Here is a 13894-nt window from a genome sequence, read left to right as displayed (position 1 = left end):
TCAACTGCTTATCTCATCTACATTTTCTCCACTGAAAACTGACCAGACTCACCCCACTACCCATCTAGGAAAACACTCCCAAGATCAAGTTGCTCTATAGTTTTAGGCTTTTCAAAGTTATTTTTTACCTGAATTTTGCCCTATAGACAAACACAGAAAGGGTAGTTTTGAAAATTGATGCCATCTATGATATTATTGTTTAATGATTCCTAATTTTCAGATTGGAAGTAACTGACTTCATATCTCGATTTCTAATCTGGTTCTAATTGACTTACTCCATCAATCATCTAGTCACTAATACAATTTTTGGAGTGTTGACAAAACCGTTTCAGCGATCAAATAAATCTTGATTGATATCTTGAGTGATAAGATTTCCTACCCTTTGTTGAGTTAGAAAAGGAGACCAATCCTTCGTTGTCAGCAACTTGATCATAACTGGGAATGTCATCTACCAGTGCTAGATTTTGGCTTGTTTATTTTTGTATATTTTGCATATGTGCTTAGCTACTATTTGTTAGAATTTGCTACCCGACATTACTTGGCCTCCACTTTCCAGTGCCATTCCTTCCCTCAATTTCCAGTGCCATTCCTTCCCTCAATTTCCAGTGCCATTCCTTCCCTCAATTTCCAGTGCCATTCCTTCCCTCACTTTCCAGTGCCATTCCTTCCCTCAATTTTTTTAAATCACTTTTCCTGCTTGTTCTATGACCTAAGGAAAATTATTTTACATCAGTGAGCCTTAATATCATCATCTGTAAAATGAAGATAATGATTCTACCTATCTCATGGTGTTGGCAGGAAGATCATATAAGTTAAAGCATGTGTAGTGCTTAAAAGTTAATGAATGTTAAATGCAAGCGTAGTGCCTGGCACATACTAAGTACTAAATATCTGCTAGTTACTATTATTAGTAGTAGTAGTAACACCAGTGGTAATAATGGCGGTACTGCTTCCTGATATAGCAAAATACTGAGCATATTCTGAAAATAGAAAAAAAACACCAATTGCAAAAGTTTTTACAAAGGCTCTCAGGCAGTTAGTCACATACATAGGTTCTGTGTTTTGGTACCTGTTACCTTAATTCATATAGACAAAAATTACCTGAAACTATCTCTGGGAGTGATTCAAAAGATGCCATAGACAACTGGATATCCACACACAAAAGAATAAAGTTGGACCCCCTACTTCACACTATATACAAAAATTACCTTAAAGTATGAAAGTCCTAAATGGAAAAGCTAAAACTATAACATTATTAGACAAAAACATAGGCATAAATCTTCATGACCTTGTGTTAGGCAATGGTTTCTTAGCTATAGTGCCAAAAGCGCAGTAATGCCAGAAAAAAATAGATAAATTGGACATCCTAAAAATTAACACTTTTATGCTTTAAAGGATATCATTGAGATCATAAACTAACCCACAAAATGGAAGAAATGTTTTGCAAATCATATATCTGATAAGAAACTTGGATATAGAATATGAATATAAAAAGGATTCTTACAAATCAATAATAAAAAGACAAATAACTCAGTTAAAATGGGGCAAATAGGTCTGAATAGACATTTCTCCAAAGAAGATATGCAAATAAATGGCTAGTAAGCCCATGAAAAGATGCTCAACATCATTAGCCATCAGGGAAGTGCAAATCAAAACCATAACGAGATACCACATCACACCCACTAAGACAGTTATTAGCAAAAAGACAGATAAGGTTGGGCATGGTGGCTCATGCCTGTAATCCCAGCACTTTGGGAGGCTGAGGCGGGAAGATCACTTGAGGCCGGGAGTTTGAGACCAGCCTGGCCAACATGGTGAAACCCCATCTCTACTAAAATTACTAAAATTAGCCAGGCATGGTGGGGCATGCCTGTAATCCCAGCTACTCATGAGGCTAAGGCAGGAGAATTGCTTGAACCTGGGAGGTGGTGTGACAGGCTGTCTCAAAAAAAAAAAAAAAAAGAGACAGATAATAGTAACTATTAGCAAGGATGTGGAGAAATCAGAACTCTGTTACAGTGCTATTGGTAAGTAAATGGTGCAGCTACTTTGGAAAACAGTTTGAAAATTTCCTAAAAAGTTAAATATATATATGACCCAGAAATTCCACCCTTAGGTATCTATTCAAGGGGAATGAAATCATATGTGCATAAAAAATTGTATGCAAATGGTCATAGTAGCACTATTCATAGTAGCCAAAAAGTAGAAACAACGCAAAGTTCCATTTACTGATGAATGGATAAATGAAATGTGGCATATCCATGCAATGAAATATTATTCAGCAATAAAAAGAAATGTAGTGCTGATACATGTTACATCATGGCTGAACCTTGAAAACATTTTGGTACGCGAAAAAAGCCACTCACAAAAGACCACATATTGTATGACCCGATGTGAAGTGTCAAAAATAGGTAAACCCATAGCGGCAGAAACTCTGGTGGTTGCCTAGGGCTGGGTGGTTGGGAGAAAATGGGTAGTGACTGTAAATGGATATAGGGTTTCTTTGTGGGGTGCTGAAAATGTTCTAAAATTGATTGTGGTCGTGGTTGCACAACTCTATGAATATAAATCTTGAATTGTACACATTAGATTGATTAATTATATGATATGTGAATTATATCTCTAAAAAGCTGTTATAAAAACAAAAAAGAGATGCCACAGGGCTTGTTTTCTATGAAAGAAGCTTGAAGTATGCTAGAATTAATGCTTTGCTGGCTGCTACCACATAAATTCTGCGAGGGCTTGGAGTTTAAGTCTTTGCTGTATCTAGAAATAGAGGCACACAAATAGAATGTTGAATAAGTCACTGTATTGGTGGTCCCCAAGACCACTCTCAAGGTTCTGTAAGTCCCGAGGAGGACCCCTAGGACTCAGCCTTGTTTTCTTCTGGTTCTGGTTTGCTACAGTGAAAGGACACAAAGTAAAATCAACATAGGGAAAAGGTGCATGGTGTGCAGTCTGGAGAAATCAGGAGTAAGCGTCCAAGAGTCCTCTTCCAGTGCAGTCACACAGGATGCTCTTAGTTCCTTAAGCAACAAGCTGCAAGAACAAGTTTGAAGTGTTGCCTAGTAGGGCGCTCATTAGAGACTCAGTGCCCAAGGTTACTGCTGGGAGCTGATCTGCCTAGCACATACCCAAATTCCAGACTCCCAGAAGGAAAGCAGGTGTTGAGCATAAACCACACTGTTTGTACAAACAGGTGAGGCATAGTGGCCACTCTATAATTTAGGAAAAATGTCATATTAGTGTAGGGAACTGTTTACCAGCTCAGATTCCCAGCTGCTAACCAAAGGCCAACATTGCAAACAGGCCTTCTAAGGATAGGCGATCTGGGGCCTGCTCTGTGTTAACTCTTTCCCACACAATGAATAGAAGAGTGCCAAGTTCCAAATTTCTGTATTATATGCAACAAGCCTATATGTGCAAAAGGTGTTAGGAGGAGGAGTCGGCATGTCATGGGAAGAGTGCTGCCTTGCACACAGCTGGCAATACAATCTATGCTCATCTCTAATGAGGAAGAAGAGTCTAGAGGGGAGTCTGCCCTCTGGATTTTCCTCCCGATGCCCAGAAACAAGTGAATTAAGACTTAGAGTAGTCCAGGAATGGTTGTTCATGCTTGTAATCCCAGCACTTTGGGAGGCCAAGGCGGGCAAATCACTTGAGGTCAGGAGTTCGAGACCAGTGCCAATGTGGTGAAACCCCGTCTCTACTAAAACTACAAAAAGTTAGCCGGGTGTGGTGGCTCATGCCTGTAGTCTCAGCTGCTTGGGAGGCTGAGGCAAGAGAGTCAGTTGAATCCTGGAAGCAGAGTTTGCAGTGAGCCGAGATCGTGCCACTGCACTCCAGCCTGGGCAACAGAGCGAGACTCCATCTAAAAAAAAAAAAAAAAAAAAAAAAAGAATTAAAGTGACAGTTCTCAACCAGTATGATTTTCCCCCCAAGAGGACATATGGCCATGTCTGAAGACATTTTGTTGTCACAACTGGGGGTGGGGGATGCTACTAGCATCTACAAGGTGGAGACTAGGGATGTTTCTAAACAACCTACAATGCACAGGACAGCCCTTCACAGCAAAGAATGACCTAGGCCAAAGTGTCTCCAGGGCCAAGGTTGAGAAATCCTGCCTTAGAGAATATTTGTAGTGCCGCTTAAGACAGTTATCTAGTGAATCTTCAAGGGGGAGTGAGACAGATAAGGTAATCAGGCAATAACTACCCCACCTTTTACGCCTGCCCCAACCCCTGCTCTCTTTTCTTATTTATTGAAGTCTATAACCTGAAAATGATAAATTCTCCATGTATTCTGCAATATAAATGGGGTACTAGTAAAGGATGCTGTGAGCAGAATGAAGAAGGCACCCTCTTCTTTGAATATAATTGTGCTGATTTTAGGGTTTTAGATCTGTTGCTCAGATGGGTGGCTCAGTCATTGACTCTGGAGGAATGTGCAAGGATAGAAATATCAGCCTTCATATTTTCATCACTGAATTCCTAATAGCTGAGAGTTATTCCTGACCATATAATCTCTGAGCCTTTCGTATTTACCACTGCTATTTATAGCTTCATTTCCTTCCTTCTCTCTTCATAGTATGTTTTGAAGTGGAAGCTAATGTGAATTTTGGTGCTCTCCAACTCCTAACTGGTATGTCTAACACCATCAGATTGAATTAATTTGAACTATTAAGCATGAAGTACATATTACCATGGAGCTGATTCCAGATGTACTATTGTTAGTTTAATTGTTATGGCTAATCATTGATTGTGGTTTTTCTGGGTGCTTGAAATAATAATAATAATAATAATACTCTTTTTTATAGTGCCTTTCATTTGTGGATCTTGAAAAGCCTGTGTCCTGGAACCACTTATTGTAAAATTGTCATTATCTGTGTATTCTCATTTGGCTGAAGTTTGGGGAGGACTATGCCAGTGTATGATTTTAAAAGCCAAGAAAAATTTATATTCATGAATCATGCTTTTTTGTCGTTGTTGCAATTTACCACCTTGGAGGAACAGGGGGAGGGGGAATTTAGCCCACTGGGATATTATTTCCAGAGAGCAATTCTGTTCCTTTTATAACAATTCTGAGGCCTTTGTGTTGGCTTGGTATCAGCTGTGACTTGGTAGGTTATAATTGTAAATGGTTCTCAAATTGTATGAGGCCTGCGTTCTATGTTGTTTTTCAAACCAAGGCAGTGTGTGTGTGTGTGTGTGTGTGTGTGTGTGTGTGTGTGTGTGAAACCCTTAAAAGAGATAAAGCTTCTTTGGCAATATCACATTTTGAAAAGTTCAAAATGAGTGAGAAATACAGTACGAATATGTGTGTTCTTAATCATGTTTTTACATAGCAGAAGGTTGGTTATTTGGAAGAGGAGGCCTTTAAAGTACAGTGTGGTCTCCTGACACTCTAAATACGTGAGTAGCGAAGAAGACAGAAGGTAAGGGCAAATGCTTCCCAGCTCACCTATTTCTTGGTGCCTGATGGAACACTCAGGAGTTCTCACCTTTTTTTTTTTTTTTTTTTTTTTAGACGGAGTCTCGCTCTGTCGCCCAGGCTGGAGTGCGGTGGCACAATCTCGGCTCACTGCAAGCTCAGCCTCCTGGGTTCAGGCCATTCTCCTGCCTCAGCCTCTCCGAGTAGCTGGGACTACAGGCGCCCGCCACCACGCCCGGCTAATTTTTTGTATTTTTAGTAGAGACGGGGTTTCACCGTGGTCTCGATCTCCTGACCTCGTGATCCGCCCACCTCGGCCTCCCAAAGTGCTGGGATTACAAGCGTGAGCCACTGCGCCCAGTCTCTCACCTTTTTTTTAGCAGTTGGAATTAATTGCTCCCACAAAGCAATTGCTTCAACAAAACAATTATGACAGATTTATAATGGAGTCCTGATGAATTTCGTTAAGTCATCACTTAACCCAAAGGGCCAGAGTCGTCTTCACGTGTTACCATACTTCCTCCCAACAGTAGTTCGGGCAACTTGGATTTTCCCAGAAAGGTTTTCTTCTGGCTTGGGTAATAGATGGAGAGTTTTCCCACCATCTGGCTGCTGTCAAGGGGCTAGGGGAAATGAATTGCCAGATTTTTACTACATGTATTCATATTATTGCCCCTTTCTGTGGGCCACAGACTCATGCCATGATTAATGAGGACTCTTCTTGACACCCAGTATGCTATTCTCTGGAAGGCTGGGAGACCACAGTGAGACAAAGAGTAAAGCAGTCACACTTTGGCTGTACGTTGGAATCTCCTGTAGAGTTTTAAAATCCTCAGGTGCCTGGGTCCCACCCCCTAGAGATTCTGACTTAATCGGTCTGTAGCAGAGCCTGGACATTGAGAAGTGTAACATTTCCCAGGTGATTCTAATGGTTAGCCCCTGTTAAGTACTGCTTGGGGTCTAGTTTTTAGAAAGACTGATATTCAAAATATATTACCACTGGTACTGCATTAAGCTTTTGCTCTCTACCAGGCACTGTGCTCAATGATTTATAGGTTTCAATCCATTTGATTGTCACAATAACCATATGAGTGAACATTCATTAATTCCTTCATTTATTCAACAAATATTTATGGGGCACAGGCAACAGGTCAGGCAGTGTGTTTGGCTGCTGGGTAGGAGGCTCAGGGAAAGCTTTCAGAGGGACGACATTTGAGCTGACATCTAAAGATTGAGAAGGAGTTAACCAGGTAAAGAGTTGGCGGGAAGGCACTGATGACCAGGAGGATGGTTTTGCAAATATTCTGTATTGGGAAGGAGGATGGCTAGTTCAAGGAATGGAAAAAAGAATTTACCAGTGCTTCTGGAGCAGAGGAAACCAGGTGGAGCATCATGCAAGATAAGATATAGAGGTGGGAAGCGACCCCCTCAACAGAGGTTGTAGTTCTGTGAAAGGCTTTTGGCCTTTATTTTGAGAGCTCATGGAAGCTCTGATCACATTTGCTTTTCCTGGGAGATTTCTCTGGTTGCAGTAAGTAAAACAGAATAGAAGGAAGCAAGAGGAGATGCATTGTAATGAGTTGAGTGGCCATTGCAGGAGATCTGGAGAGAAATGAGAACAGCTTGGACTAAGGTAATGAAGGGAAAGAGACAGGTAAGGACATTTGAGTGGACCTTAGGACGTGAGGATGGATTCAAAGGAGTAGACGATGAATGCCATCTCCAAGTTTACTATTATTCCCTCCAATTTGCCGATGAGCTAGTCAAGGTGTATGAGAATTTGTGTAGTTCTTCTCAAACTGTAGTGTGACGCTCTTGTTGAAATGTAGATTCTGATTCAGTAGGTTTTCAATGGAACCCGAATTTCTGCCCTTCTAGGAAGCCCCAAATGCTGCTGATGCTGCCAGTTCATGGACCATACTTTGATAATCTAGGGCTCAAAGAAGAGAAATAACTTCAGATGTAGTAGAGTGGCGCCTGCATGTGAACTCTGTCTGTCTCCCTACAAAGACCATGATCTTAATCATAGACTCTACAGCTCCTAAAAGACGGAGAGTTGTACAGCAGGCTAAGAAATTTGGGTTTTACCTGTAGGTGACTGGCAGTCATTGAGAATGTGCAAACAGACAGAGGTCCAATAAGAAAGTTTATGTTATGGTTTCGGGATATTTCCTATAAGTTATTTTTAGCATAGATTTTTAAGGCCAAATTGGAGTGTAGTTAAAAGGAAAAAAATAGCAGGCCTCCAAACTTTGTCAGTAATAGAGATGGTTTATTAGATCATCTACCCTGTAATGAGGGTAATAATTTGTTCTTATTTAGTGTTTCTTGCCCAACCATCCCAGGGCACTTTACTAATAAGCATCATCTTTCTTTCAGAGCTAAGGCCGATGGAGAGAGGCTAAGGGACTTGATATAGTGGGGCTGGCTGTTGGGCATGCCTTCACCACTTCTGTGGCATCTAGATTGTTCTACCACAGTTCAGGTATACGGCTGAGCATTTGCCTTAATTGTTTGACCTGTCTGTATCAATATTTCCCTGGGTGTGTCCCAGAGAACTCTAGCACAGTGAGAAGCTAAATAAAAAAGCATCAAAGTATCAAAAGTTTGAAAAATGCTGCATGCTTTTTTCTTCTGGGAGAGGTGTAATGCACATTAGTACAGAAGGGCTCTGAGAAGTTCCACAGTCAAAAAAATTTGTTTAATTCTGTGTAACTCACGGTTTTTCAAATTAATTGGACCTTAGAATGACCAACTTTTTTCCCTCTCCCAACTGTTAACATTCCATTAAAGAGTTGTTCTGTCTGATAGAGTTTATGAAATGCTATTCTGTAATCATACATAACTATAATCTTTGAATGTATCAGTATCAGTTGCCTGGGGCTGTGTTCTTTTCATGAGTGACTGGCAGATTTGGCATTTTCCCATCTAGGACAACATTATAACCTAGTTTTGACTTTGCCTTTCCTTAAGCCCAGTACCCTTACAATTGTTAAAATACATGTCTCTACTTCGGTGGTGAGCTGGAAGGAAAATCACTGACTTATCTACATGTTTCCCTGTTGTCTGGAAGGGGTCAGTTTTGCTTTTGTTTCTTTGTTTCCATGTGTTTAATTCCATTTTGGCAGCCATAGGATGTTCCTGCCCACTCTGTTTCATGTAAAAGATCCCAGGAATAGGATCATTACAAGACATGATATTTACATTGAGTCATTTTTTTACGTTAAGTGCATAACATGAAACTTTGAATGGTTTTTAAAAATCTGAGTCAGTTTGGTAATTTGACAGTAAACTAAGTTCGTCTTTTCTCTTGAAGAATCTTGCATAAGATAAAACCTTTTAAAAAATCAGACTATGTGTAGTAAGCATTCATATAAAACCACAAAAATATGGCTAAATAAATTTCAAGATGTTGGTGGAATAACATACAAGGTTGAGATCCAATACCATACTGACAGAATGAAAACAAATATAACAACAGAAAACTATGGAAAGTTGCATTTAAAAAAGCATTGGTTATTTTAAACAACAAATTTATAGCTGTCGAATAGACTCTGTCCAAATGGTGCCTGAGTTTCCTAAGCCGTGTGTGTGTTGTCTTCAGCTTTTGTTGAGTTGATTTCTTGTAGACAGCTAGACCATTTTTAGTCTAGAAAAATGGCTCTTACATTTTGGTAGGTGGCAGAATTGGCTATGTATTTCCTTGAAAATACAGATGCTCAGGTTTCTAATTAGGTAGTTCAAGCATGGCACAAAGAAATTTGTGTTTTCCACCCTAAGACAGGTAATTCTGATGCACATAAAGATGAAGAACAACTGCTTTAGAACACTTAAAGTTCTACTATAACCAAGATTCACATATGCAATTTCTTTAAAATGCAAACTTCAAGATCAAATCTTCGCTAACTGTATACCTTTGTGCAAGGTGTGCAGTGTACAACCTGTGCTGCTGCTCAGGTAGCCCTGCCTCCTCCTCAGATACTCCGTTTGAGCAGGCCCATGATGGGATTCAGGAACATGCATTTTCTCCCCAGCTTTATTAAGGTATAGTTGACAAATAAAAGTTGTATATATTTACAGGGTAAAAAGTGATGTTTTGATATATATATATTGCTAAATGATGAAATCAAGCTAATTAACATATCCATCATCTCATAAATTTTTGTGGTGAGAGTAGATCTTAAATGCTACTCTCTTAGCAATTTAAGATCTAACCTCTTACCAATTTTCAAGTATAAATTATTATTAACTATGCTATATAATAGATCTCCAAAACTTACTTATCTTGCTTAACTCAAACTTTGTACCCTTTGACCAATGTCTCCCCATTTTTTTCCTCTCCCACACCCCAGCCCCTAGCAACCAACATTCTACTACCGGCTTCTATGAACTCAACTTTTTTAGATTCTACGTATAAGTGAGATCATGCAGTGTTTGTCTATGTTTGGCTTATTTAACTTAGCATAATGTTCCCCAGGTTCATTCGTGTTGCAGATGGCAAGATTTCCTTCTTTCTAAATGCTGAATAGTATTCCATTGTATATACAGTCATGTGCCACGTAACAATGGTCTGGTCAATGACAGACTGCAGATAGGAGGGTGGTCCCTTAAGATTATAATGGAGCTAAAAAGTTCCTATTGCCTAGTGACATTGTAGTGTGCTAATATCATAGTGTCACGAATTACTCACGTGCTTGTGGTGATGCTGGTGTAAACAAACCTACTGTGCTGCCAGTTGCATAGCACATACAATTATGTACAGTACATGATACTTGATAATGATAACAAATGACTGTTACTGGTTTATGAACTACATACCATGCTTTTCATTATTTTAGCATGTACTTCTACTTATTAAAGAACAGTTAACTATAAAACAGTCTCTGGCAAGAACTCCAGGAGATATTCAGAAGAAGGCACTGTTTTCATTGAAGGTAAGAACTTCATGCCTGTTACGCCCCTGAAGACCTGCCAATTGGATGAGATGTGGAGGTGGGAGACAGTGATATTGATGATCCCATCCAGGTGTAGGCCTAACCTAATGTTTGTGTTTTTGTCTTAGTTTTTAGCAAAAAAAGTTTAAAAAGTAATACAAATATTTAAAAATATAAAAAAGCTTATAGAAAAAGGATATAAACAAAGAAAATATTTTTGTGCAGCTGTACGATGTGTTTGTGTTTTAAACTAAGGGTTTTTGGCGCGCGCACGCGTGTGTGTGTGTGTGTGTGTGTGTGTGTACGTTTTATTGAGACAGTCTTACTCTGTTGCCCAGGCTGGAGTGTAGCGGTGCGATCTCGGCTAAACTGCAACCTCTGCCTCCTGGGTTCAAGCGATTCTCCTGCCTCAGCTTCCTGAGCTGGGATTACAGGCATGCACCACCACACCTGGCTAATTTGTTTGTATTTTTAGTAAAGACAGCGTTTTGCAGTGTTGGTCTCGAACTCCTGACCTCAGGTGATCCGCCTGCCTTGGCCTCCTGAAGTGCTGGGATTACAGGCATGAGCCACCGTGCCCAGCCAAGACCACATTTTGAATCCAGAACCACAATGCTCAAAGGGTGCTTTACAGACTCCTGGTGATCCCTGAGATCCTTTCAGGGAGTCTGCAAGGTCGAAACTATATTACTGTAATACTAAGTTGCTCTTTTTCTTTTTCACTATGTTAATATTTTCATTAAAGATGCAAATGTAATGTTTTTTAAAACTACTGGCACCATAGCATGAATCAAGACAGTGGCACCGAACTGTACTTTTGGCCTTTCATTTTTTTTTTTTTTTTTTTTTTTTTTTTTTTTTTTTTTTTTTTTGAGACAGAGTCTCGCTCTGTCGCCCAGGCTGGAGTGCAGTGGCGTGATCTCGGCTCACTGCAAGCTCCGCCTCCCGGGTTCACGCCATTCTCCTGCCTCAGCCTCCCCGAGTAGCTGGGACTACAGGCGCCTGCCACCACGCCTGGCTAATTTTTTGTATTTTTTAGTAGAGACGGGGTTTCACCGTGGTCTCCATCTCCTGACCTCGTGATCCTCCTGCCTCGGCCTCCCAAAGTGCTGGGATTACAAGCGTGAGCCACCACGCCCAGCCTGGCCTTTCATTTTTTACTGCCATGCACTGTGGTTAAAAAAAATAAAAAGTCAACTTTTTCTAAGAATATCCTTGATGAAAAGTAAAAATTATTAATTTAATTGCATTTTGATTGTTATTTTTTTTTTGTTTTTTTTTAGTGTTCTGTGTGCTGAAATGAGAAGTATGCAGAAAGAACTGCTGCTGCATACTGACATATCATGGTTGTCTCAAGGAAAAGCGCTTGTGAGACTGGGTTGTGAAATGAACTGACTACCTTTTATATGGAACAGTATTTTTCTACATGAAAGAACCATTGAAAGACAAAATATAATTATGCAAACTCAAGTATTTAACATATTTTCTTTAAAATGCACAAAGTGAGTCTATCGCTTTAAGTAAACCATTGGCCAATATTTGTTGATAGTGATAAAATTCAAGCTTCTAAGCAAAAATTCAAATTTTGGGAAACTTGGATATGCCACCATGAGCTTGACCACTTCCCAATACTTAAAGACTTTTTCTAACAAAAGGTCAATGATGATATTGCAAATGTAATTCTCTTTTAGATCATGCAATGAAAGGTGTCAACATTTGGAAGATCTGCATAATCCAATGAACTGCTATTTTTGTCCACAGCAATGTGTGCTTTTACAAAATTTCGCATGGAGAAAGGATCCATTCGAAATGCCACATAGACCATGAATTTTTCACATAACAGAGCACTAAAAATTTCTTGATGTGGTTTCGAGTTCTACACTGCAAATAACTTTTAAAGAAACTCCCATTTGTTAAGTTTTGATGCAGTATTAGAGAAAAACATCCAGTTACTTGAAAAGGCTCTTAAAATGTTCCTTCTAGATTTTCTTGGCACACTTCAACCCTAATAATATATCACAATACAATGCAGAAACAGGAGAATCCACCTGTCTTCTATTAAGCTAAATATTAATGTGATGTCGAGACAATGCCACTTTTCTCACTAGCTCTTTTTTTTGGGAAAATATGTATGTTTACATGTAATGGGTTAGTATTGTCATTTTAAAATAAATTCATAGTGTTTTGAAAGTTTTGTGTTTTAATTTCTAACATGGTAAATATCCATAGATATAACCAACATAACCACAAACTCTTTGGGGCCTTCCACAATTTTTAGGAGTGGAAATGGATCCTGAGACCAAAATGTTTGAGAACTGCTGACCTAGAGAAACATTCTCTAAAGTACGTTCCATAGAATGCTCTGCCTTGCAATGCTCTATAGAAACCCAGTTGCCAGAAACAAAGGCAATATAAAGCAGGAATAATTTGTGGTTGAAGAAGTTTACAAATGTTACTAGCTACAGCCCCCCATGGAGATTACAGTTGGTAATAGCACATTAAAAGTTCAACTTGAACTTTGTTCCAATATCACTCTTTCCCAAACTCTTTTGTCCACAAAGACATTTTCCCATGGAATAAAATTTGGGAAATACTGTTCCCTTGCCAACAATAAGTCTTAACATTTTAAATATATTGCAAAGTGATGGATTGAAAGTGGTATGTCATCATTAATTGGCTCCTAAAGTCTGGAATTTTAATTTTAGGGCCAATCATGTTTTCTTTAGAACAGCCTCCAGACAGTAACTTCTCTACTCAAGCCACCAGGGAGGTAAAAGGTTTGCCAATGACAGGATAGGGTTTCACTACATTCGCCTTTTTCAGTTCAAGAAATCCGATTGTTTATCAGGTCTCAAAGACAGGCGAATTCATGCAAACCAGTGATGGTAAAAATATGTCATGGGTGTCACATATCAACGAACTTGGGAAGGGTTTCTATAGGGGATGAATACGACTAACTCAGCAGGCTGCTGGCATTACTTGAAATGAATGTGCTTTTGGTAGGAGCTGATTTCGTCTTTCCGTGTAATGGTTACTCAATCATACATGCTCTCTGGTTTGGTTTCCTCTGGCAAATTGCCCATTAGTAAGGCTGTGTAAATAAGCAGGGTCTGTTTTACCACCAGAGATCTTTCTCCTAGTAAATGATGGTGAATTCTAGCTTAGGAATTGGTTTGCTGATACTAATTCCATAATTACTAGGATAAAATTATACTTGAATGTAAGCCTTGCCAACCACTGTATTTTCACTTTGAATCTATACTAAGAAATAAACAGAATGTGAGTTAAATGTGTGTTTATGAAGATGTTCACTGGAGCATTATTTATAATACCCCAAATTGAAATCAACTAAAGTGGTGACAAATGTGGAAATAATTGAAAACTATAGCATATTCACATAACAAAATGCCACACAGAGTTTTAAAACTCTGGCTTTTGAAGACTGTTTAAAAATATAGGACAGTAGGCCGGGCGCGGTGGCTCACGCTTGTAATCGCAGCACTTTGGGAGGCCGAGGCGGGCGGATCACG

General features: G+C 39.4%; 1 protein-coding gene across 6 annotated transcripts in view; it reads left to right on the top strand.

Moving 5' to 3' along the window:
- Positions 1–13894, top strand: part of FHIT (fragile histidine triad diadenosine triphosphatase) — a 1522387-nt gene that overhangs the window by 545674 nt on the left and 962819 nt on the right. For all 6 annotated transcript variants that reach the window (XM_058437111.1, XM_058437110.1, XM_058437112.1 and 3 more), the window contains one exon: positions 10269–10364. The gene's annotated coding sequence lies outside the window, so the exon portion shown is untranslated. The remainder of the gene's footprint in view (positions 1–10268; positions 10365–13894) is intronic.

Source organism: Hylobates moloch, unplaced genomic scaffold (genome assembly GCF_009828535.3).
Source record: "Hylobates moloch isolate HMO894 unplaced genomic scaffold, HMol_V3 SCAFFOLD_4, whole genome shotgun sequence".
NCBI lineage: Eukaryota > Metazoa > Chordata > Mammalia > Primates > Hylobatidae > Hylobates > Hylobates moloch.
This window is presented reverse-complemented; position numbering and strand designations above follow the sequence as displayed.